At 47.5% G+C, this 22,699-nt stretch overlaps 1 protein-coding gene across 1 annotated transcript in view; it reads right to left on the reverse strand.

The window, feature by feature from the left end:
- hhatlb (hedgehog acyltransferase like, b) overlaps positions 1–22,404 on the reverse strand; it is a 64,529-nt gene extending 42,125 nt beyond the window's left edge. Inside the window, exon 1 of the mRNA XM_078231552.1 lies at positions 22,184–22,404. The gene's annotated coding sequence lies outside the window, so the exon portion shown is untranslated. The remainder of the gene's footprint in view (positions 1–22,183) is intronic.
- Positions 22,405–22,699: the final 295 nt, after the last annotated feature.

The raw sequence follows: 22,699 nt of genomic DNA on the forward strand, positions 1-22,699 counted from the left end.
CTGCTTTGTCCTGGATGGTGACGAGCTTCTTGAGTGTTGTTGGAGCTGCACCCATCCAGACAAGTGGGGAGTGTTCCATCACACTCCTAACCTGTGCCTTGTAGATGATGGACAGGCTTTGTGGAGTCAGGAGGTGAGTTACTCACCGCAGGATTCCCAGCCTCTGATCTGCTCTTCTGGCCACAGTATTTCCATGGCTAGTCCAGTTCAGTTTCTGATCAATGGTAACCCCCAAAGCTGTTGATAATGGGGGATTCGGCAATGGCAATGCCATTGAATGTCAAGGGTCAATTGTTAGATTCCCTCTCGTTGGAGATGCTCATTGACTGGCGCCAAAGTTGCCTCTGCCACTTGTCAACCCAAGTCTGGAGATTGTCCACATCTTGCTGCATTTGGATATGGAATGTTTCAGTGTCTGAGGAGTCGCAAATGGAACTGAACATCATGCAGTCATCAGTGAACACCCCCACTTCTGACCTTACAATGGAGGGAAGGTCATTGATGAAGCAGCTGAAGATGTTTGGGCCTAGGACACTACCCTGAGGGCAGCGATTAAATCAAACTGTTGTATTTCACCTCCCAATGGGTGAAGTTACTTTGTGTCTGCAGGTGTGATGAGTTCTTCAGTGCTAAAATGTAATCTGCAAAGATCAAAGGCCCCAGCCAGCCAACATTACCTTAAAAAGCTTGGTCCCAGGGCCTGAATATTAGATCTGGGAATACAGGTGCAAAATCCCCTAAAAGTGACGTCACAGGTGGATAGGGTGGTAAAGAGTGCCTTTGGTACATTGGCCTTTATAAATCGGAGTATCGAGTATAAAAGTTGGAGTGTTATGGTAAGGTTATATAAGGCATTGGTGAGGCCGAATTTGGAGTATTGTGTACAGTTTTGGTCACCTAGTTACAGGAAGGATGTAAATAAGATTGAAAGAGTGCAGAGAAGGTTCACAAGGATGTTGCCGGGACTTGAGAAGCTGAGTTACAGAGAGAGATTGAATAGGTTGGGACTTTATTCCCTGGAGCGTAGAAGATTGAGGGGAGATTTGATAGAGGTGTATAAGATTTTGATGGGTATGGATAGAGTGAATGCAAGCAGGCTTTTTCCGCTGAGGCTAGGGGAGAAAAAAACCAGAGGGCATGGGTTAAGGGTGAAAGGAGAAAAGTTTAAAGGGAATATTAGGGGGGGCTTCTTCACGCAGAGAGTGGTGGGAGTGTGAAATGAGCTGCCAGATAAAGTGGTAAATGCGGGGTCACTTTTAACATTTAAGAAAAACTTGGACGGGTTCATGGATGAGAGGGGTGTGGAGGGATATGGTCCAAGTGCAGGTCAGTGGGACTAGGCATAAAATGGTTCGGCACAGACAAGAAGGGCCAAAGGGCCTGTTTCTGAGCTGTAATTTTCTATGGTTTCTATGGTTCTAACTAGCCATTCCCTGGCTGATTTTACCAGGGTCCCCACTAACTGGCGCCGTTACAAACATCAGACCAATAACTTCAGCCCGTAACAAGCCTGGCTAATTTAATTTTCACTCAGAGAACGGTCACTGTAACTAAGCACTTGCTGCAATATCTCCGACTCAATCTGTCATCCAGTCCCGAAATACTTTTGGAGCAAAGAGATCAATGTCTAAACCTCATTCTCCAGAAACCAAATCAGATTTGTGTTGGCCAGCATCACGGAACATTCTGGAATAAGAAGCTGATCTTTTGCTGCAGTTATGGCTGAAGGTAAAATTTGGCTTCACCAGAATCTTCAAACTGATCAACAAACGTCATCGGAAATGGTCTTGTGTTTGAAAGAAATATTGTTATAAATATGGAGGGCTTCCTCTAGAATGAGTATTCTTGGCCCAACCAGTTTTTCAACATCCTTATCAGATGCATTCTACAATCATTTGGAACATCTGCATTTAAAAAAAAGTGATTTCAGAAACTCCTTTGTCTTTACAACAGGGAAGATAGACTCAGAATCCCTACAGTGCAGAAGGAGGCCATTTGGCCCACTGAGTCTGCACCAACAACAGTCCTACCCAGACTTAGTTACCCTGCTAATCAGTCTAAACTATCACAGCCCAGGACACTAAGGCTTAATTGAGCATGTCCAATCAACCTAACCCGCACATCTTTGGACTGTGGGAGGAAACTGGAGCACGCGGAGGAAACCCACGCAGACACGAGGAGAATGTGCAAACTCCACACAGACAGTGGCCCAAGTCAGGAATCGAACCCAGGTCCCTGGAGCTGTGAAGCAGCAGTGCTAACCACTGTGCCATTGTGGCAGAGTGGTGATCCAGAGGCCCAGGCTAATGTTCTGGGGACACGGGTTCAAATCCCACCATGGTAGCTGGTGAAATTTTAAATTCAATTAATAAAATCTGGAATCTAAAGCTAGGCCGGAATTTTACTGGCATGCCCGCTCGAGGTTCGTAAGGTTGCCCCAGGGGGAAATGGAGAATGCCATTCTGCAAGCCTCGCCCACCCCTGGGCCTTAGTCTCAGTAATGGTGACCATGAAAGTATCATTGATTATTGTAAAAAAAAAACCCATCTGGTTCACTAATGTCCTTTGGGAAGGAAATCTGCCGTCCTTACCTGCTCTGGTCTACATGTGACTCCAGAGCCACAACAATGTGGTTGACTCTCTATCCCCTGAAATGGCCGAATGAGTCACTCAGTTCAAAGCCTCATCAGTGACACCCTCATCTCATAAAAGACTAAAGAAAAACAAAATAACAGGGGGATGGTTCATAGAGTGGAACAGATTAGTCCATGTGGGTTCACTGAAGGCCGGTGAGACTGCTTTATATGTGGCAATGCCGCCACTCAGATTAATTAGGTGAAAGATTGCGTGGTTACTGGGCAGTAATGATATTAATTCAGGAGAGACCGTGCACAATCCGATGTCTGACTTGTCAAGGTATACGCTTAGGAGGAAGATATTTAATATTTCTACACTGCCATTTGTGACTAACTGTAGGTCATGTTAGTTCTGTATTTGGAGTATTTTGCCTTTATTTTAGTATTCGATTTACGGATGATCTCATTGAGGGGTGATACGCGGGCATCCCATTAGAAAGTTTAACAGTCTGTTTCATTCAAAATATATTCCAAAAGGGAAGGGATTAAAAGCATAGTTCAAATCAGTCCAGAGCACCCTGAGTTGCACAGCGAGTGGTTTTCATGCATCTTAATCCTTATGCATCATTGTATTGTAGAGTAAGACCACAATCATAGAATCCCTACAGAAGGAGACCATTCGGCCCATTGAGTCTCCCATCCAGGTCCCATCCCCGCAACCCCACATATTTACCCAGCTAATCCCACTAACCTATGCATCAACAACAAAGAACAATACAGCACAGGAACAGGCCCTTCGGCCCTCCAAGCCCGCGCCGCTCCCCGGTCCAGGATTGAATCCTGAATCCAGGATCCCCGCCCAATTTTCCAGCCTATCTACATACCAATATCCTATCCACCGAGCTGTCCCTCACAGCTACGATGCTTTGTTCATCACAACCTATTAACTCACCCCCACCCCCCCATTCCAGACCATGTGATCTCCAGGGAGAGGCGAAAACCCAGAGTGAAAACCCCAGGGCCAATATGGGGAAAAAAAATCTGGGAAATTCCTCTCCGACCCCCTGAGACGATCGAAACGAGTCCAGGAGATCACACTGGCCCTGATCGAAAAATGCTTCCCAACCCTAGTCATTTCCACTTCCACGAACACCATATGAATTCCCTGCCCCCGAGACAGGTTCCCAACTATCCGCAGTCTCGCTCTGTACTGGCACCAGCAAGATGATCATAGAATGAAGCCTTGAAACGAGAAACAAGGAACAATTAGCCCGCGCCGCTCCCTGGTCCAAACTAGACCACTCTTTTGTATCCCTCCATTCCCACTCCGTTCATATAGCTGTCTAGATAAGTCTTAAACGTTCCCAGTGTGTCCGCCTCCACCACCTTGCCCGGCAACACATTCCAGGCCCCCACGACCCTCTGTGTAAAATATGTCCTTCTGATATCTGTGTTAAACCTCCCCCCCTTCACCTTGAACCTATGACCCCTCGTGAACGTCACCACCGACCCGGGGAAAAGCTTCCCACCGTTCACCCTATCTATGCCTTTCATAATTTTATACACCTCTATTAAGTCTCCCCTCATCCTCCGTCTTTCCAAGGAGAACAACCCCAGTTTCCCCAATCTCTCCTCATAACCAAGCCCCTCCATACCAGGCAACGTCCTGGTAAACCTCCTCTGTACTCTCTCCAAAGCCTCCACGTCCTTCTGGTAGTGTGGCGACCAGAACTGGACGCAGTATTCCAAATGCGGCCGAACCAACGTTCTATACATCTGCAACATCAGACCCCAACTCTTATACTCTATGCCCCGTCCTATAAAGGCAAGCATGCCATATGCCTTCTTCTCCACCTGTGACGTCACCTTCAAAGATCTGTGGACTTGTCCTGGGACACTAATGGGCAATTTAGCATCTAACCCACACATCTTTAGACTGTGGGAGGAAACCGGGGCAGCCGGAGGAAGCCCACACAGACACGGGGAGAACGTGCGAACTCCACACAGTTTGATGTGAATGGTTTGCCGTGTGATATTATCATGTCAGTATATTGGTTCCAGTCTGCGCTGGTGTTTCTGCAATATCTCTCCCACACACTTACAACACGGTCACTGCTTCCAACTTTTAAAAAAATGTCTACTGGATGTGGGCATGATTGGCTAGACCATCATTTATTGTACATCCCTAATGGCCCTTCAGAATGTGGTGGTGAGCCGCCTTCTTGAACTGCTGCTGTCCCTGAGGTGTAGGTACACCCACAGTGCTATTAGGGAGGGAGTTAAAGATTTTTTGACAAGTGACAGTGGAGGAACGGTGATATATTTCCAGGATGTTGAGTGGCTCAGAGGGGAATTTGCAGGTGATGGTGTTCCCCAGGTATCTGCTGCTCTTGCCCTTGTAGGTGGCAGAGCTCATGGGGGTTGGAAGGTGCTGCCCGAGGAGTCTTGGTGAGTTGCTGCAGTGCATCTTGTAGATAGTACACACGGCTGTCATTGTGTGTCGGTGGTGGAATGAATGTTCGTGGATGTGGTGCCAATCAAGCTCGATGGTGTCAAGCTTCTTGAGTGTTGCTGGAACTGCACACATCCAGACGCAGCCCCCCCGGCCCTATCCCCTTAACCCCACTGAATTTAGCATGGCTAATCCACCCAACCTGCACATCTTTGGACTGTGGGAGGAAATCTGAGCACCTGGAGGAAACCCACGCAGACACGGGGAGAACGTGCAGACTCCGCACAGACAGTGACACAAGCTGGGAATCCAACCCAGGTTCCTAGCACTGTGAGGCAGCAGCGCTAACCACTGCTCACCAGGTAAGGGAAAGAAAATTTCTGTCCCCAAGAGCATTAGTGAACCGGATGTGTTTTTTTTAAGTCAACTTAAGTGTCCAAAGATGTGTGGGTTAGCTGGATTGGCCATGGTGCACGCACGGGGTCACGGGGATAGGCCTGGGTAAAATGCTCTTTCGGAGAGTCAATGAAGGCTCTGTGGGCCGAATGGCCTCCTGCTGCACTGGAGGGATTTTATGGTTAATACAATCACTATACCACCATACCTTTGTCATTAGTCCCAAGTACGCAAACCTCATTCTCAGTGGATGTGTCTTTGTTTCCAGGAGATTCACATCCCCTTACTCCACACAGCCTCTTCACTGTGCTGAGGTGAGGAGAAGGGTCCCCTGGAGCCCAGTCCACCACACAAACCAGCCTCCCATCCATTGACTCCGTCTACACTTCCCTGGAAAAGCAGCCAGTGTAATCCCTGTAACCCCATGCACCCCGGACATTCTCTCTTCCACCTTCTTCTGTCGGGAAAAAGATACAAAAGTCTGAGGTCACACACCAACCGACTCAAGAACAGCTTCTTCCCTGCTGCCGTCAGACTTTCGAACGGACCTACCTCGCATTAAGTTGATCTTTCTCTACACCCTAGCTATGACTGTAACATTACATTCTGCACTCTCTCCTTTCCTTCTCTATGAACAGTATGCTTTGTCTGTATAGCGTGCAAGAAACAATACTTTTCACTGTATGCTAATACATGTGACAATAATAAATCAAATTAAAAAGTGTAACATATGCTAACACTGAGTTTGGGAACATGACATGCATCAAACGCTTGTCGAGTATTACCCACGCTGTCTCTGCTACTTTTTCAGGCACTTCTATTTGTTACTTTCCTTCAATCGGGATTCATCTGTCAAATATTCACCATTACTGCTGATGTCAGAGGTTGTGTCACGACATCCTTCAGGGAAAGTGCTTAAGAAACTGTTTCTTGCTTATTTGAAGGGAAGGAGAGCTCTGGGTTTCAGTAAAGGAAATTGGTTATTAAGATAATTGCTTCCATCGTTTATTCATCAAGATGCCTATATAGGGTGGCACAGTGGTTAGCACTGCTGCCTTACAACACCAGGGACCCGGGTATGACTCCCGGCTCGGGTCGCTGTCTGTATGGAGTTTGCACATTCTCCCCGTGTCTGCATGGGTTTCCTCCGGGTGCTCCAGTTTCCTCTCACAGTCCGAAAGACATGCTGGTTAGGTGCATTGGCCATGCTAAATTCTCTCTCCGTGTACCCGAACAGGCGCCAGAGTGTAGTGACTAGGGGATTTTCACAGTAACTTCATTGCAGTGTTAATGTAAGCCTAAAAAAGAAAGTTTATTTATTAGTCACAAGTAAGGCTTACATTAACACTGCAATGAAGTTACTGTAAAATTCCCCTAATCGCCACACTCTGGTGCCTGTTCGGGGTAAGAAGTCTCACAACACCAGGTTAAAGTCCAACAGGTTTATTTGGTAGCAAATACCATTAGCTTTCGGAGCGCTGCTCCTTCGTCAGATGGAGTGGAAATGTGCTCTCAAACAGTGCACAGACACAGAAATCAAGTTACAGAATACTAATCCTGATATGGCAGTGTACCCTGTTCGGGTGCACTGAGGGAGAATTTATCATGGCCAATGCACCCTAACCAGCATGTCTTTCGGACTGTGGGAGGAAACTGGAGCACCCGGAGGAAACCCACGCAGACACGGGGAGAACGTGCAGATTCTGCACAGACAGTAACCTAAGCTGGGAATCGAATCCGGGTCTACTTGTGACACTAATAAACAAACTTAAAATATAAAACTCCCTTTTACATTCCTCTTGAGTAAGGAATACCTTTTCCATTTTTCCAAAAACCCGGGTTTGAGATTAATGCCCCAACTATGGTTAATCACCAAACAGAACAATGCAAATGTACTGAATTCAAAATGCACAGAATTCCCAAACCTCAAGTTATAACGTGATTTTAATCGATAGCATTGGATTTGAGCACAGTACTGAAAATATAGATATAACCTCAGCCATCCTTTGCGTGGCTGATCTGCATATTTTTAAATGAATTAATTATAAGAATAGCCAATTAATCTGCACCAGTGGATGTTTGCCCAGCAATATAATTTAATATGGCATTCATATTATTTATTTTATATCTTAAATTAAAATAATTCTGGAGTGTAGGAGGCTGAGGGGTGATCTTATAGAGGTCTATAAAATAATGAGAGGCATCGATCAGCTAGATCGTCAATATCTTTTCCCAAAGGTAGGGGAGTCTAAACTAGAAGGCAGAGATACAAAAGGGTCCAGAGGGGCAGTTTTTTCACACAGAGGGTGGTGAGTGTCTGGAACAAGCTGCCAGAGGTAGTAGGAGAGGTGGGAACAATTTTGTCTTTTAAAAACCATTTAGACAGTTACATGGGTACGATGGGTATAGAGGGATATGGGACAAATGCGGGCAATTGGGACCAGCTTAATGTAAAAACTGGGCAGCATGGATAAGTTGGGCCGAAGGGCTTGTTTCCATGCTGTAAACCTCTATGATTCAAATTGGAAAATCCGCCAAACAAAATATAATATTTCAGGTCAAAAGTGACTAAAATAGGTCAATCAATAATGCAAACGTTTTTTAGAATTCTCTTTTTAAACCTGCGCATTTCACACAGTGCACACAATAATGTGTCACACTGCTGATGAGCAGCATGATCTGTCAGGGTGTATAGTTTCTGCAATTTAAAAGTGCCCGATAGAGTTAGGTCGCCCTCTGGATTACTCATTCCATTACCACTTCAACACTATCTCCCCATAAAAGGTGACCGTAAAAGAGAGAATAGATTATAATTAAATTTTATTAATTTGAGGTTTTCCCGGGTGGGATGTGAACCCATGTCCCCAGAGGGGTTAGAATAGGCATCTGGGTAATGAATTCCACAGGCTCACCACTCTTTGGATGAAGAAATGTCTCCTCATCTCCGTCCTAAATGGTCTACCCCGACTGTGACCCCTGGTTCTGGACTCCCCCCACCATCGGGAACATCCTCCCTGCATCTACCCTGTCTTGTCCTGTTAGAATTTTATAAGTCGCTATGAGATTCCCCCTCATTCATCTGAACTCAGTGAAAACAATCCTAACCTAGTCAATCTCTCCTCATACATCAGTCCCGCCATTCTTGGAATCAGCCTGGTAAACCTTCGCTGCACTCCCTCGAGAGCAAGAACATCCTTCCTCAGAAAAGGAGACTAAAACTGCACACAATACTCTAGGTGTGGCCACACCAAGGCCCTGTATAATTGCACCAACACATCCCTGCTCCTGTACTCGAAACCTCTCGCAATGAAGGCCAACATTAGCCTTCTTTGCATATAGGAAGAGTCTCCAAGGTTCATTTCGGCGAGATCTAGTTCTAATTCCAAGGCCTTATCCCCTAGACTCCATAATCAGTACAAACCGGCTCAATCTATCCACTTCACAGGTTCCTCCTGCTATCTCGCCCATTCAATCATCATTTGTGTTATCTCAATGGAATTCAGAACGTCTTTCAGCCAACACTCTCCTGCCATCGACACCTCATCTACGGCTGCCCTTTGTCAACACAACCCGCAGCAAACAGGGTATTCAGCCTGCACTGGTTAGTTTATGTAAGGTATACCCTATGTGATATATACTTCCATGTGTGCCCTGGTGCCACCCAACCACTCCCACCACTTCCCTCAATCCCACAGCCAACTCTTTACTGCCAGACTGCTCATTTGACAGGAAGTCACACATTATTCCACATAGGTCCACAGTTCCCTAAAAATGGCAACACAAATGATCAAAGTGATTAAGAAGGCTTGCCTTCATCGGCTGGCGCATTGAGTACAAGAGTTGGGAAATCATGTTGCAGCTATATAAAACCTTGGTTCGGCCGCATTTGCAGTATTGCGTGCAGTTCTGGTCACCACACCACCAAATGGACGTGGAAGCTTTGGAGAGAGGGCAAAGAAGGTTCATCAGGATGTTGCTGGGTCTCGAGGGTGTTGGCTATGAGGAGAGGTTGAATAAACTAGGATTGTTTTCACTGGAAAGATGGAGGTTGAGACGAAGATAGAGGTCTGCAAAATTGAGAGGCATAGACGGGGTGGATAGTCAGAGGCTTTTCCCCAAGGTGGAAGTGTCAGTTACAAGGGGGCACAGGTTCAAGGTGAGAGGGGGAAAGTTTAAGGGAGATGTGCGGGGGAAGTTTTTCACGCAGAGAGTGGTGGGTGCCTGGAACGCGCTGCCAGAGGAGGTGGTGGAAGCAGGCACATTAGCAACATTTAAGAGACATCTGAATGGGTCCATGAATAAGGAGGGAATAGAGGCAGACTCTCCAGCCAGACCGTCCTGTAATTCTCTCGCTAAATATTTCTGCTCTCACTATTTTGTTTTCAAAACATTCGCCAAATCCAACTTTTCCACCATGCTTCTCATCATCCCTGCCCATCCACCACCCCCTCTCACCCCCCTGCCCGTCCACCACCCCCTCTCACCCCCCTGCCCGTCCACCACCCCCTCTCACCCCCCTGCCCATCCACCACCCCCTCTCACACCCCTGCCCACCCACCACCCCCTCTCACACCCCTGCCCATCCACCACCCCCTCTCACCCCCCACCCATCCACCACCCCCTCTCACCCCCCGCCCGTCCACCACCCCCTCTTACACCCCTGCCCGTCCCGCACCCCCCTCTCACACCCCTGCCCGTCCACCACCCCCTCTCACACCCCCTCTCACACCCCTGCCAGTCCCGCACCCCCTCTCACACCCCTGCCCACCCCGCATCCCCTCTCACACCCATTGCCCGTCCACCACCCCCTCTCACACCCCTGCCCACCCCGCACCCCCTCTCACACCCCTGCCCGTCCACCACCCCCTCTCACACCCCTGCCCGTCCACCACCCCCTCTCACACCCCTGCCCGTCCACCACCCCCTCTCACACCCCTGCCCGTCCACCACCCCCTCTCACACCCCTGCCCACCCCGCACCTCCTCTCACACCCCTACCCGTCCACCACCCCCTCCTCTCACACCCCTGCCCGTCCACCACCCCCCCTCACACCCCTGCCCGTCCACCACCCCCTCTCACACCCCTGCCCACCCCGCACCTCCTCTCACACCCCTGCCCATCTACCACCCCCTCCTCTCACACCCCTGCCCGTCCACCACCCCCTCCTCTCACACCCCTGCCCGTCCACCACCCCCTCACACCCCTGCCCCCCTCAGACCCCTGCCCCCCCCACACCTTTGCCCCCCCACGTCCACCCCTCACACCCCTGCCCACCCCCCTTTCACACCCCTGCCCACCCCCCTCTCACATCCCTCCCTGCCCAGCAAACCACCGCCCCCACCCCCTCCTCAAAAATAAAAACAAATTTAATTCTCCTGTCCTGGTGGCGTAGTGGGAATGGCATTGGAATAATAATTAGAACAGGCTAATGCCCTGGAGACATGGGTTCAAACCCCACCCACAGCAGTTAGTGGAATTTAAATTCAATTAATAAAAATCTGGAAGTGAAAGCTAGTCTCAGTATTGGTGACTATGGAGCTACCATCAATTGTTGTAAAGAAAAACACATCTGGTTCACTAATGTCCTTTAGGGAAGGAAATCTGCCGTCCTTACCCGGTCTGGCCTGCATGTGACTTCGGGGTGGCACCATGGTTAGCACTGCTGCCTCTCAGCGCCAGGGACCCGGGTTCAATTCCCAGCTTGGATCACTGTCTGTGTGGAGTTTGCACGTTCTCCCCGTGTCTGCAAGGGTTTCCTCCGGGTGCTCTGGTTTCCTCCCACAGTCCAAAGATGTGGGTCAGGTGGATTAGCTATGCTAGATTGCCCCTTAGTGTCAGGGGGATTAGAAGGGTAAATACATGGGGACACAGGGATAGGGCCTGGGTGGCATTGTGGTTGGTGCAGGCGTGACGGGCTGAATGGCCTCCTTCTGCACTGTTGGGATTCTATGAGTTCCACAGCAATGTGGTTGACTGTTAACTGCCCTCTAAAATGGCTCATTAAGACATTTAGTTCAAGGGCAGTTAGGGATGTGTAATAAATCTCAGGAATCCCAGTAAGGCCACACTTGGAATACTGTGTACAGTTCTGGTCACCCTATTATAGAAAGGATATTATTAAACCAGAAAGAGTGCAGAAAAAATTTACTAGGATGCTACCGGGACTTGATAGTTTGAGTCATAAGGAGAGGCTGGATAGACTGGGACTTTTTTCTGGAGGCTTAGGGGTGATCTTATAGAGGTCTATAAAATAATGAGGGGCACAGATCAGCTAAATAGTCAACATCTTTTCCCAAAGGTAGGGGAGTCTAAAACTAGAGGGCATAGGTTTAAGATGAGAGGGGAGAGATACAAAAGTGTCCAGAGGGGCAATTTTTTCACACAGAGGGTGGTGAGTGTCTGGAATGAGCTGCCAGAGGTAGTAGTAGAGGCGGGTACAATTTTGTCTTTTATAAAGCATTTAGATAGTTACATGGATAAGATGCGTGTAGAGGGATATGGACCAAACGCAGGCAATTGGGACTAGCTTAGGGGTTTAAAAAAGGGGCGGTATGGACAAGTTGGGCCAGAGGGCCGGTTTTGAATGTCGTAAACCTCTATGACTCTATATGAATGTTCTATCTCTAACTTGTCTTTTCTCCAGAATCCTGTTCACTCAGATCCATGCCCATCCCTTCTACAATTACACCCGAATCCCTCAGGTCACCCTTTTGTCTCTCCCAGTGACACCATTATGGCTCCAAGCAAAATGAAGAACTACATTCTCTGTAACTGTGGTGCACTAGTTCATCCCAATGTCTTAAGTTAACCACACCTTCTTACTCCAATGTTTCTCAACTTTCTAAAAGATCTCATCCATGGCCCAGTCCTCATTTCTATGCTACCTCTTGGTCACACCACCTCAAGACACAACAACAGCTTCCCAGTGGACACTGACAACACCAAAATTCCCCCATTGTCTGTATCGTCAATACTGAGCAGTCACCACTTTCTCCAGCTAAACACTGGGAAGAAAAATCTCATCACCTTTAGCCCTGCCAGATATTTGTTACCCTCACCATCTCTGGACGCTGCCTTCAGCTCAATCACACTGTTTGCAAATCAGTGTCCATAAGATATAGGAGCAGAATTAGGCCATTCAGCCCATCGAGTCTGCTCCGCCATTCAATCATGGCTGATAATATTCTCATCCCCATTCTCCTGCCTTTTCCCCATAACCCTTCATCCCCTTATTGATCAAGAATCTATCTCTGTCTTAAAGACACTCAATGACCTGGCCTCCACAGCCCTTTGTGCCAATGAGTTCCACAGATTCACCACTCTCTAACTGGAGAAATTCCTCCTCATCTCATTTTTAAAGGAATATCCCTTCACTCTGAGGTTGTGCCCTCGAGTTCTAGTCTCTCCCGCTAGCGGAAACATCATCCCCACACCCACCCTATCCAGGCCCCTCAGTATCCTGTAAGTTCTAATTAGATCCCTCCTTATTCTTCTAAACTCCATCGAGTATATGCCCAGACTCCTCAACTGCTCCTCATGTGACAAACCCTTCATTCCAGGGATCATTCTGTGAACCTCTTCTGGACCCCCTCCAAGGGGACAGTGGTTAGCACTGCTGCTTCACAGCTCCAGGGACCTGGGTTCAATTCCCGGCTTGGGTCACTGTCTGTGTGGAGTTTGCACATTCTCCTCGTGTCTGCGTGGGTTTCCTCCGGGTGCTCCGGTTTCCTCCCACACTCCAAAGATGTGCGGGTTAGGTTGATTGGCTATGCTAAAATTGCCCCTTAGTGTCCTGAGATGCATAGGTTAGAGGGATTAGCGGGTAAATGTGTAGCGATATGGGGGTAGGGCCTGGGTGGGATTGTGGTCAGTGCAGATGGCCTCTTTCTGCACTGTAGGGATTCTATGATCCTTCCTTAGATATGGGACCCGAAACTGGTCACAATACTCCAAAATGGAGTCTGACCGGAGCCTTACACAGCCTCAGCAGTACACCCCAGCTCTTGTATTCTAGCCCTCTCGACATGAATGCTAACATTGAATTTGCTTTCCTAACTGCCGACTGAACCTGCACGTTAACCTTAAGAGAATCTTGAACAATAACTCCCAAGTCCCTTTGTGCTTCACATTTCTGAAGCCTTTCCCCATTTAGAAAATAGTCTCTGCCTCCATTCCTCCTTCCAAAGTGCACAACCTCACACTTTCCCACATTGTATTCCATCTGCCACTTCTTTGCCCACTCTCCTAGCCCAAGTCATTCTGCAGCCTCCCCACTTCCTCAACATTACCTGTCCCTCTACATATCTTTGTATCATCCACAAATTTAGCAACCATGCCCTCAGTTCCATCTTACAGATCATTAATGTATATAGTGAAAAGTTGTGGTCCCAACACTGACCCCTGTGGAACACCACTGGTCACCATGATCCTGAGCTAAGCTCCCAACTTCCTATCCACTCCATCATTAAAAACTCTTTGCTTCTATCTTGTAAATGTGTGAGTGACGCAACCCTGCCTCAGATGGTCTTGCGTGCCTTTTTCCCACCTCAGTTTTCATTCTTCCAGTACTCAGCTGGTTGAGCTACCAAAGCACAGAAACCAGAGCTTTGTTGAAATGTTGTAAAAAGTTGGGCTGAGCTTGGATAGTGGTTGCCTCACAAGGTCCATTAACCATCAAGGCCACCATACATCTCCAGTGTGGAGATATCAGCCCATTGTGTTGCCTGATAACAGGCCTGAGTACAAAAGAGATTATATCAAAGGGTTAGAAGACATTTTTTAAATGTTGTAGGATGTGGGTGTTGCTGGCCAGGCCAAAATTGATTGCCTATCCCCAGTTGCCCTTGAGAAGGTGGCAATTAGGTGGTGAGCTGCCTTCTTGAACTGCTGTAGTCCATGTGGTGTAGGTACACCCACAGTGCTGTTAGGGAGGGAGGTCAAGGATTTTGACCCAGCGACAGTGAAGGAACGGAGATATATTTCCAAGTCGATAGGGTTGTCCCCAGGTTCCTGCTGCCCTTGTCCTTCTAGATGGTAGAGGTTGCAGGTTTGGAAGGTGCTGCCTAAGGAACCTTGCTGAGTTTCTGCATTGTAGATGGTACACAAGGCTGCCGCTGTTCGTCAGTGGTGGAGGGGGTGAATGTTTGTGGATGGGTGGGCCAACCGGGGCTGCCTTGTCCTGGATGGTGTTGAGCTTCTGGAGTGTTGTTGGAGCTGAACCCATCCAGGCAAGTGGGGAGTATTCCATCACACTCCAGACTTTACTCTGGGTAAACTGGGATGTCGTGTACACGGCAGCTCTGTAACTGAGCAATGGAATTTGGGTCAAGTCAATAATTTTTGAGTCTTGGTAGATCAGTTATTGAATAGTAGGGAAGGTTTTTGAGAGAGAGAGTCGCTTTGTATCAGTATGTCTGATGAACAATAAAATCAATGCTTAATGATAACCGTGAGTATGTGCTCCTCACACACAAGGTCAGATTAACAACCCTAACACCATCATCTTTATTTCAACATCTAGTTTGCTTCACAACCTTATGAAGCACCGAGTCTGTTTATAAGATTGAAAGTGCGAAGTAAAATAAAATGTACACAATAAACACTGCTGCCACAAATAATCTTTCACAGAACCTTTCAAAGCCTGAAGAATACAATATTTACCCATCTTCATTTTTTGATAATATACACGTCCATATTTTAAAAAAGCCACTTTAATCTACAAAATACATCTTTACCAACACATATTGGGGTGAGATAGTCATCGACTTCAGGAAGAGTAGGGGAGGACATGCCCCTGTCTACATCAATGGGGATGAAGTAGAAATGGTTGAGAGCTTCAAGTTTTTAGATGTCCAAATCACCAACAACCTGCCCTGGTCCCTCCATGCCGACACTATAGTTAAGAAAGCCCACCAATGCCTCTACTTTCTCAGAAGACCAAGGAAATTTGGCATGTCAGCTACAACTCTCACCAGACGCACCATAAAAAGCATTCTTTCTGCTTGTATCACAGCTTGGGATGGCTCCCGCTCTGCCCAAGACTGCAAGAAACCACAAAAGGTCGTGAATGTAGCCCAATCCATCACACAAACCAGCCTCGTCTGGGGTGATCAGTAAGTTTGCGGACGACACAAAACTGGCAGGACTTGCAGATAGTGAGGAACATTGTCAGAGGCTACAGAAGGATATAGATAGGCTGGAAATTTGGGCAAGGAAATGGCAGATGGAGTTCAATCCTGATAAATGCGAAGTGATGCATTTTGGTGGGAATAATGTAGGGAGGAGCTACACGATAAATGGAAGAACCATAAAGGGTGTAGAGACGCAGAGGGACCTGGGTGTGCAAGTCCACAGATCTTTGAAGGTGACGTCACAGGTGGAGAAGGTGGTGAAGAAGGCATATGGCATGCTTGCCTTTATAGGACGGGGCATAGAGTATAAAAGTTGGGGTCTGATGTTGCAGATGTATAGAACGTTGGTTCGGCCGCATTTGGAATACTGCGTCCAGTTCTGGTCGCCACACTACCAGAAGGACGTGGAGGCTTTGGAGAGAGTACAGAGGAGGTTTACCAGGATGTTGCCTGGTATGGAGGGGCTTGGTTATGAGGAGAGATTGGGGAAACTGGGGTTGTTCTCCTTGGAAAGACGGAGGATGAGGGGAGACTTAATAGAGGTGTATAAAATTATGAAAGGCATAGATAGGGTGAACGGTGGGAAGCTTTTCCCCGGGTCGGTGGTGACGTTCACGAGGGGTCATAGGTTCAAGGTGAAGGGGGGGAGGTTTAACACAGATATCAGAAGGACATATTTCACACAGAGGGTCGTGGGGGCCTGGAATGTGTTGCCGGGCAAGGTGGTGGAGGCGGACACACTGGGAACGTTTAAGACTTATCTAGACAGCTATATGAACGGAGTGGGAATGGAGGGATACAAAAGAGTGATCTAGTTTGGACCAGGGAGCGGCGCGGGCTAATTGTTCCTGGTTTCTCGTTTCAAGGCTTCATTCTACGATCATCTTGCTGGTGCCAGTACAGAGTGAGACTGCGGATAGTTGGGAACCTGTCTCGGGGGCAGGGGATTCATATGGTGTTCGTGGAAGTGGAAATGACTAGGGTTGGGAAGCATTTTCCGATCGGGGCCATTGTGATCTCCTGGACTCGTTTCGATCGCCTCAGGGGGTCGGAGAGGAATTTCCCAGATTTTTTTTTCCCCATATTGGCCCTGGGGTTTTTCACTCTGGGTTTTCGCCTCTCCCTGGAGATCACATGGTCTGGAATGGGGGGGTGGAGGTAAGTTAATAGGTTGTAATGAACAAAGCATCGTAGCTGTGAGGGACAGCTCGGTGGATAGGATATTGGTATGTAGATAGGCTGGAAAATTGGGTGGGGATCCTGGATTCAGGATTCAATCCTGGACCGGGGAGCGGCGCGGGCTTGGAGGGCCGAAGGGCCTGTTCCTGTGCTGTATTGTTCTTTGTTCTTTGTTCTTTTGTTCTCCCATCCATTGATACTGTCTACACTTCCCGCTGCCTCGGCAAAGCAGCCAGCATGATTAAGGACCCTACGCACCCCGGACATTCTCTCTTCCACCTTCTTCCACCGGGAAAATTATACAAAAGTCTGAGGTCATGTACCAACCGACTCAAGGACAGCTTCTTTCCTGCTGCCATCAGACATTTGAGTGGACCTACCTTGCATTAAGTTGATCTTTCTCTACACCCTAGCTATGACTGTAACACTACATTCTGCACCCTCTCCTTTCCTTCTCTATGAACGGTGTGCGCAAGAAACAATTTTTTCACTGTAAACTAATACACGTGACAATAATAAACCAAATCAAAAATCAAATCAAAATGTGACTGGTGAAATTTAAGTTAGGTGGGTTTATAATAAGGAGTTGATTTTTAATCCTCCCCCGAATCCCCAAAGTTCTAAGTTTCGAAGGAATTCTGGGTGACACGATTGGAGAAACATGGGAAGAATTTTAAATGGGAAACAGGAGCAGGGGACCTTTAATTAAATGGTCAATAAATGAAGTATACATGAGAGTGGGTGACACACTCTGCTGGGACAGTGGAACCAAATCAAAACCTCAAAGGAAACTTAACTAACTCAACCCAAATGTCATTCCCGGCGGTGATGTTGCACCACAGCTCTTGTGGTGCCCATCAATTGCAGAAACCCTGGAGCGTGCCAATGGGCACCCCATGCCCCCTCGCCAAGGCCACCCAGCCGCGAATGTAGCCCTGGTGGAGGGACATGCAATCGGGTCAGAACCTAGGTGTATTTGTGCATACAATCACTAAAGGCGGCAGGACAGATCATATTGAGGTATTCAAGATGATAAAAGGTATGGATAAAGTAGACGGGGAGCGGATGCTTCCTCTTGTGGGGCCATTCTAGGACGAGAGGTCACAGTCTTAGGATAAGGGGTAGCAAATTTAAAACAGAGTTGAGGAGAAACTGCTTCTCCCAAAGGGTTGTGAATCTGTGGAATTCGCTACCCCAAAGAACGGTGGATGCTGGGACAGAGAGTAAATTTGAGGAGTTAGATAGATTTTTAATTGGTAATGGGTTGAAGGGTTATGGGGAGAAGGCAGGAAAATGGGGATGAGGAGCATATCAGCCATGATCGAATGGCGCAGTGGACTCGATGGGTCAAAAGGCCTAATTCTGCTCCTCTATCTTATGAACTTATGACAGTTTGAGAAAGTGATTAATAAAGCATACAGTACACTGGGTTTTGTCAATAGGGTTGGAGAGCGCAAGAGCAAGGAGGTTACAACAAGCTTGCACAAGATACTAGTTGGATCTCAGCTGAAGTATTGTGTACAGTTCTGGCAGCCCCATTTTTATGGAGAATGTGAAGGATTTGGAGAAATTCACAAGAATGGTTCCAGGGATGTTGCACTTCAGTTAGAAGATATAGGAGCAGAATTAGGCCATTTGGCTCATCAAGTCTGCTCTGTCATTCAATCATAAGTTTCTTAACCCCATTCTCCCACCTTTTCCCCGTAATCTTTGATCCCCTTCCCAATAAGGCATCAGAGAAAGCATCCTTTCTGGTTGTATCACAGGGTGGTATGGCTCCTGCTCTGTCCAAGACTGCAAGAAACTACAAAAGGTCGTGAATGTAGCCCAAACCATCACGCAAACCAGCCTCCCATCGATTGACTCCGTCTACACTTCCCACTGCCTTGGAAAAGCAGCCAGCATAATCAAGGACCCCACGCACCCTGAACATTCTCTCTTCCACCTTCTTCCGTCAGGAAGAAGACAAAAGTCTGAGATCACGTACCAACCAACTCAAGAACAGCTTCTTCTCTGCTGCCATCAGACTTTTGAATGGACCTACCTTACATTAAGCTGATCTTTCTCTACAACCCTAGCTATGACTGTAATACTACATTTTGCACCCTTTCCTTCTCCTCTATGAACGGTATGTTTTGACAGTATAGCGCGCAAGAAACAATACTTTTCACTGTATCCCAATACATGTGGCAGCACGGTGGCACAGTGATTAGCACTGCTGCCTCACAGCATCAGGGACTCGAATTCGATTCCCGGTTTGGGTCACTGTCTGTGTGGAGTTTGCACATTCTCCCCGTGTCTGAGTGGGTTTCCTCCGGGTGCTCTTGTTTCCTCCCACAGTCCAAAGATGTGCGGGTTAGGTGGATTGGCTATGCTAAAATTACCCCTCAGTATCAGGGGGACTAGCTAGGGTAAATGCATGGGGTTATGGGGATAGGGCCTGGGTGGGATTGTGGTCGGTGCAGACTTGATAGGCCGAATGGCCTCCTTCTGCACTGTAGGATTCTATGTGACAATAATTAATCAAGAACCTATCTATCTCTGATTTAAATTCACAGTAAGATTGGAGAAGTTGGAACTCTTTTCCTTCTCAAAAAGGAGGCTGAGAGGGGATTTGATCAAGGGATTCAAAATCAAGAGGGGTCTGGAGATGGGGTGAAACTGTTCCAACTTGAGACAAGAGCAAGAACAAGAAGGCACAGATTGAAAATAATTGGCTAAAGAAGCAAAAGCAATATGACAAAAAAACCTCTTCACACAGCGAGGGGGTTAGGATCCGGGCATTGCCTGTGAGTGTAATGGAGGTGGGTTCAACTGAGATATACAAAACACAATTACATGATTATCTGAAAAGAAATAATGTGCAGGATGATGGGGAGAAGCCGGGGGAATGGCACTAGGTGAGCTGCACATTCGGAGAGCCAGTGCAGACATGAGCCGAATAGCTTACTTCTACATAAAAATCCAAGAAGGATCTTTGTTTGAATGTGGTTATGGAATCACAGTATGGTTATAGTACGGCCATTCAGCCCGTCACATCTATGCCGGCTCTCATGAGCAACTCAGCTAATCCCACTTCCCTGCTCTTCCCTCAAGCCTTGAGCTCGAGTCTTCCCTGTCCCCTGTAGTTTTAATTGAGAATGAAGTCTCTGCAGTTAATAACTGGGGAGCAACTTTTACATTGTCCCTGTATGTCCTACTCAAATACAGAGTCATAGCGAGCGGAAATAATTCTGTACCAGGATGGATCCACTGGAGCGAGGGGGAAAACAGATTAGTTATGTGACACCAGCGCTGGGTGACTTCATCTGCATGGCTATTCCTCATGTGAGCTCCTTTGTGGAGCGTCAGTGTGTCTGCACATTCAGCAGCAGGGTAACTGGACAGTTACTAAGTGGGAACATCACCCCTGCCCAGCCCAAGAGCATTAATGGCAAGTGCACTAATGTGTCACTTAACAGAGCTCATATCTGGGGCTTTTCTGGTCTCTTCTGGGATGGTTCCACAGTCAGACACATCACTAATGGCAGCCATTTGGAATCTGAACATATAGATAATATAGTGGATTCACCCCAGCAAGCTAAAGTACAAAGGTTTAGACATACACGCCAGTGTAGTGCTGAGGGAGTGCGGCTGCCGCACTGTTGGAGGTGTTTGAGATGAGACATTAAATCAAAGCCTCCATCTCTGGTGGGTTTAAAGGGTCCCATGGCACTGTTCCAAAGAAAGGTAGGGAACTGTCCTGGCCAGTATTAATCCTTCAAACAATAGCTATAAACCAGTGATCTCTTCACTGCGACAGCGCTGCCTGTGGGATCTTGCTGTGCACACATTGATTGCAGCTGTCCTACATTATGACAACAACTAGGCTTCAAGCAGGACTGCAGTGGACACAAAGGCTCTTGGGAGAGACTGCAAGGTCATGAAAGATGCTAAAATAAATCATCTGAAACTCAAATATTTAGAAAACTTGATCGACGTGTCCAAGTGAAGAGGTTTCCTTTGCACAGAGATTATCGGTGATTTTTGATCGCAAGAACAGAAGAAATAGGAACACGGGTGGGTCATTGAACCCAGCGAGTCTGCTCCACCATTTAATAGGATCGAATTCTGGCTGTGGTCTCAATTCCTCACCCAAGACCGCAAAGGACTACAAAAGGTCGTGAATGTAGCCCAATCCATCACGCAAACCAGCCTCCCATCCATTGACTCTGTCTACACTTCCCGCTGCCTCGGCAGAGCAGCCAGCATAATTAAGGACCCCACACACCTCAGACATTCTCTCTTCCACCTTCTTCCGTCGGGAAAAAGATACAAAAGTCTGAGGTCACGTACCAACCGACTCAAGAACAGCTTCTTCCCTGCTGCTGTCGGACATTTGAATGGACCTACCTCGCATTAAGTTGATCTTTCTCTACACCCTAGCTATGACTGTAAGACTACATTCTGCACTCTCTCCTTTGCTTCTCTATGAACGGTATGCTTTGTCTGTATAGCGCGCAAGAAACAATACTTTTCACTGTATACTAATACATGTGACAATAATAAATCAAATCAAAGTCTTGAATATAGAACAAAGAAAATTACAGCACAGGAACAGGCCCTTCGGCCCTCCAAGCCTGCACCGACTGAGTATACTGAGTGACCCAGCCCTCACTGCTCTCTGGGGTGGAGATTTCCAAACACCAACCGCCCTCCGAGAGAAGAAATTCCTCCCCATCTCCGTCTTAAATGGGAGACCCCTTTATTCCCAGGAATGGGAATCATCCTCTCAGCACCCACCCAGCCAGAATACCCCTCAGAATCTGACATTTTCCCCAATGAGAGCAACTCTCATTCTCCTGAACTCCAATGAGTGTGTCGGACTTATTGAGCCCAACTCTTGTTTGTAAAATGAATTTGAGATTGTCTCAATATTTGAGTATCTCCAAATCCACACAATGCCCAGAGGAGCTATGCGTGGAATGGGGGGGGGGGGGGGGGGTGAATACTATTATTCCCAAGGGGCAGAGACATCTCTGAAATATTTATTACTGGGAGTTGCAGCAGTGAATATCTAGTTCATTGGAGGGGAACAGCAGCGTATTTGCCTATTTTAAGGGACTGCAGTGTCTCTCGTCAGCTGCAGCGACACTCAATATAGCCCTTTGGATAGAGGTTCGAGACTCACCCACTCCCTGAAAATGCAGACGATTTGCTTCCCCCACCCTTACCATTTATCCGGCCTTTTAAACACACCATTTGCAAATATACAGCATTGGAAGATAAGCTGTTTAGGGTTAGTTTGCAAACACACACACACAGAGAGTAATGCAGTCAGAATTCTCTGAAAGCCTATGCATGCTTATTATACAGTGGCCAGGCACTTGCTGTTTGGCACCGATTCTACACTGCAGCAGTTTACAGATATTCCCCCCCCCCCCCTCCCCCCAGTTCCTAAATGCACTGACCTTGAATCCAGTACTTTAAAAAGGTAGTGGGGACACTGAAGATTTTGTATCTGCCACGGGTCTAACTCATGCCTTCCTCCCTGGGATTTGCTTTTTTTTTTGCTGATGGGACTGGCAGCAGCCCTCTCTCTCTCCCCCAACCACCCCAGGCTGCGCTGCAGAAGTCAGGAACAGCGGATTATTTTTAAACGCAGCCCCGGCAGAGGAGAATTTGGCTCGTCCCAGGCACCCTGCAGCTGTCCATCAAGCCTTCCTGCCTTCAGCGGCTCCAAGACAGGTGACAGCTTCCTTAACCCCATCCACTGCTGGCTGCGTTATTCATCCCAGTCTCCCCAAGAAAGTAGAAGAGAGAGAGAGACAAATGGTAAACAGCAAATAGGCTCGATATGCTCATCAATTGGCAAATTACCTACTTAATGCTCTATGTTGTCTCCTCACAGTCAGCCCAGGATGTTCCAATTAATCTCACACACCTTGCCCTTTCCCCATAGCCCTGCAATTCTATTTTTGCCCAAA

Source organism: Mustelus asterias, chromosome 2, assembly GCF_964213995.1.
Source record: "Mustelus asterias chromosome 2, sMusAst1.hap1.1, whole genome shotgun sequence".
NCBI classification, from domain to species: Eukaryota; Metazoa; Chordata; class Chondrichthyes; order Carcharhiniformes; family Triakidae; genus Mustelus; species Mustelus asterias.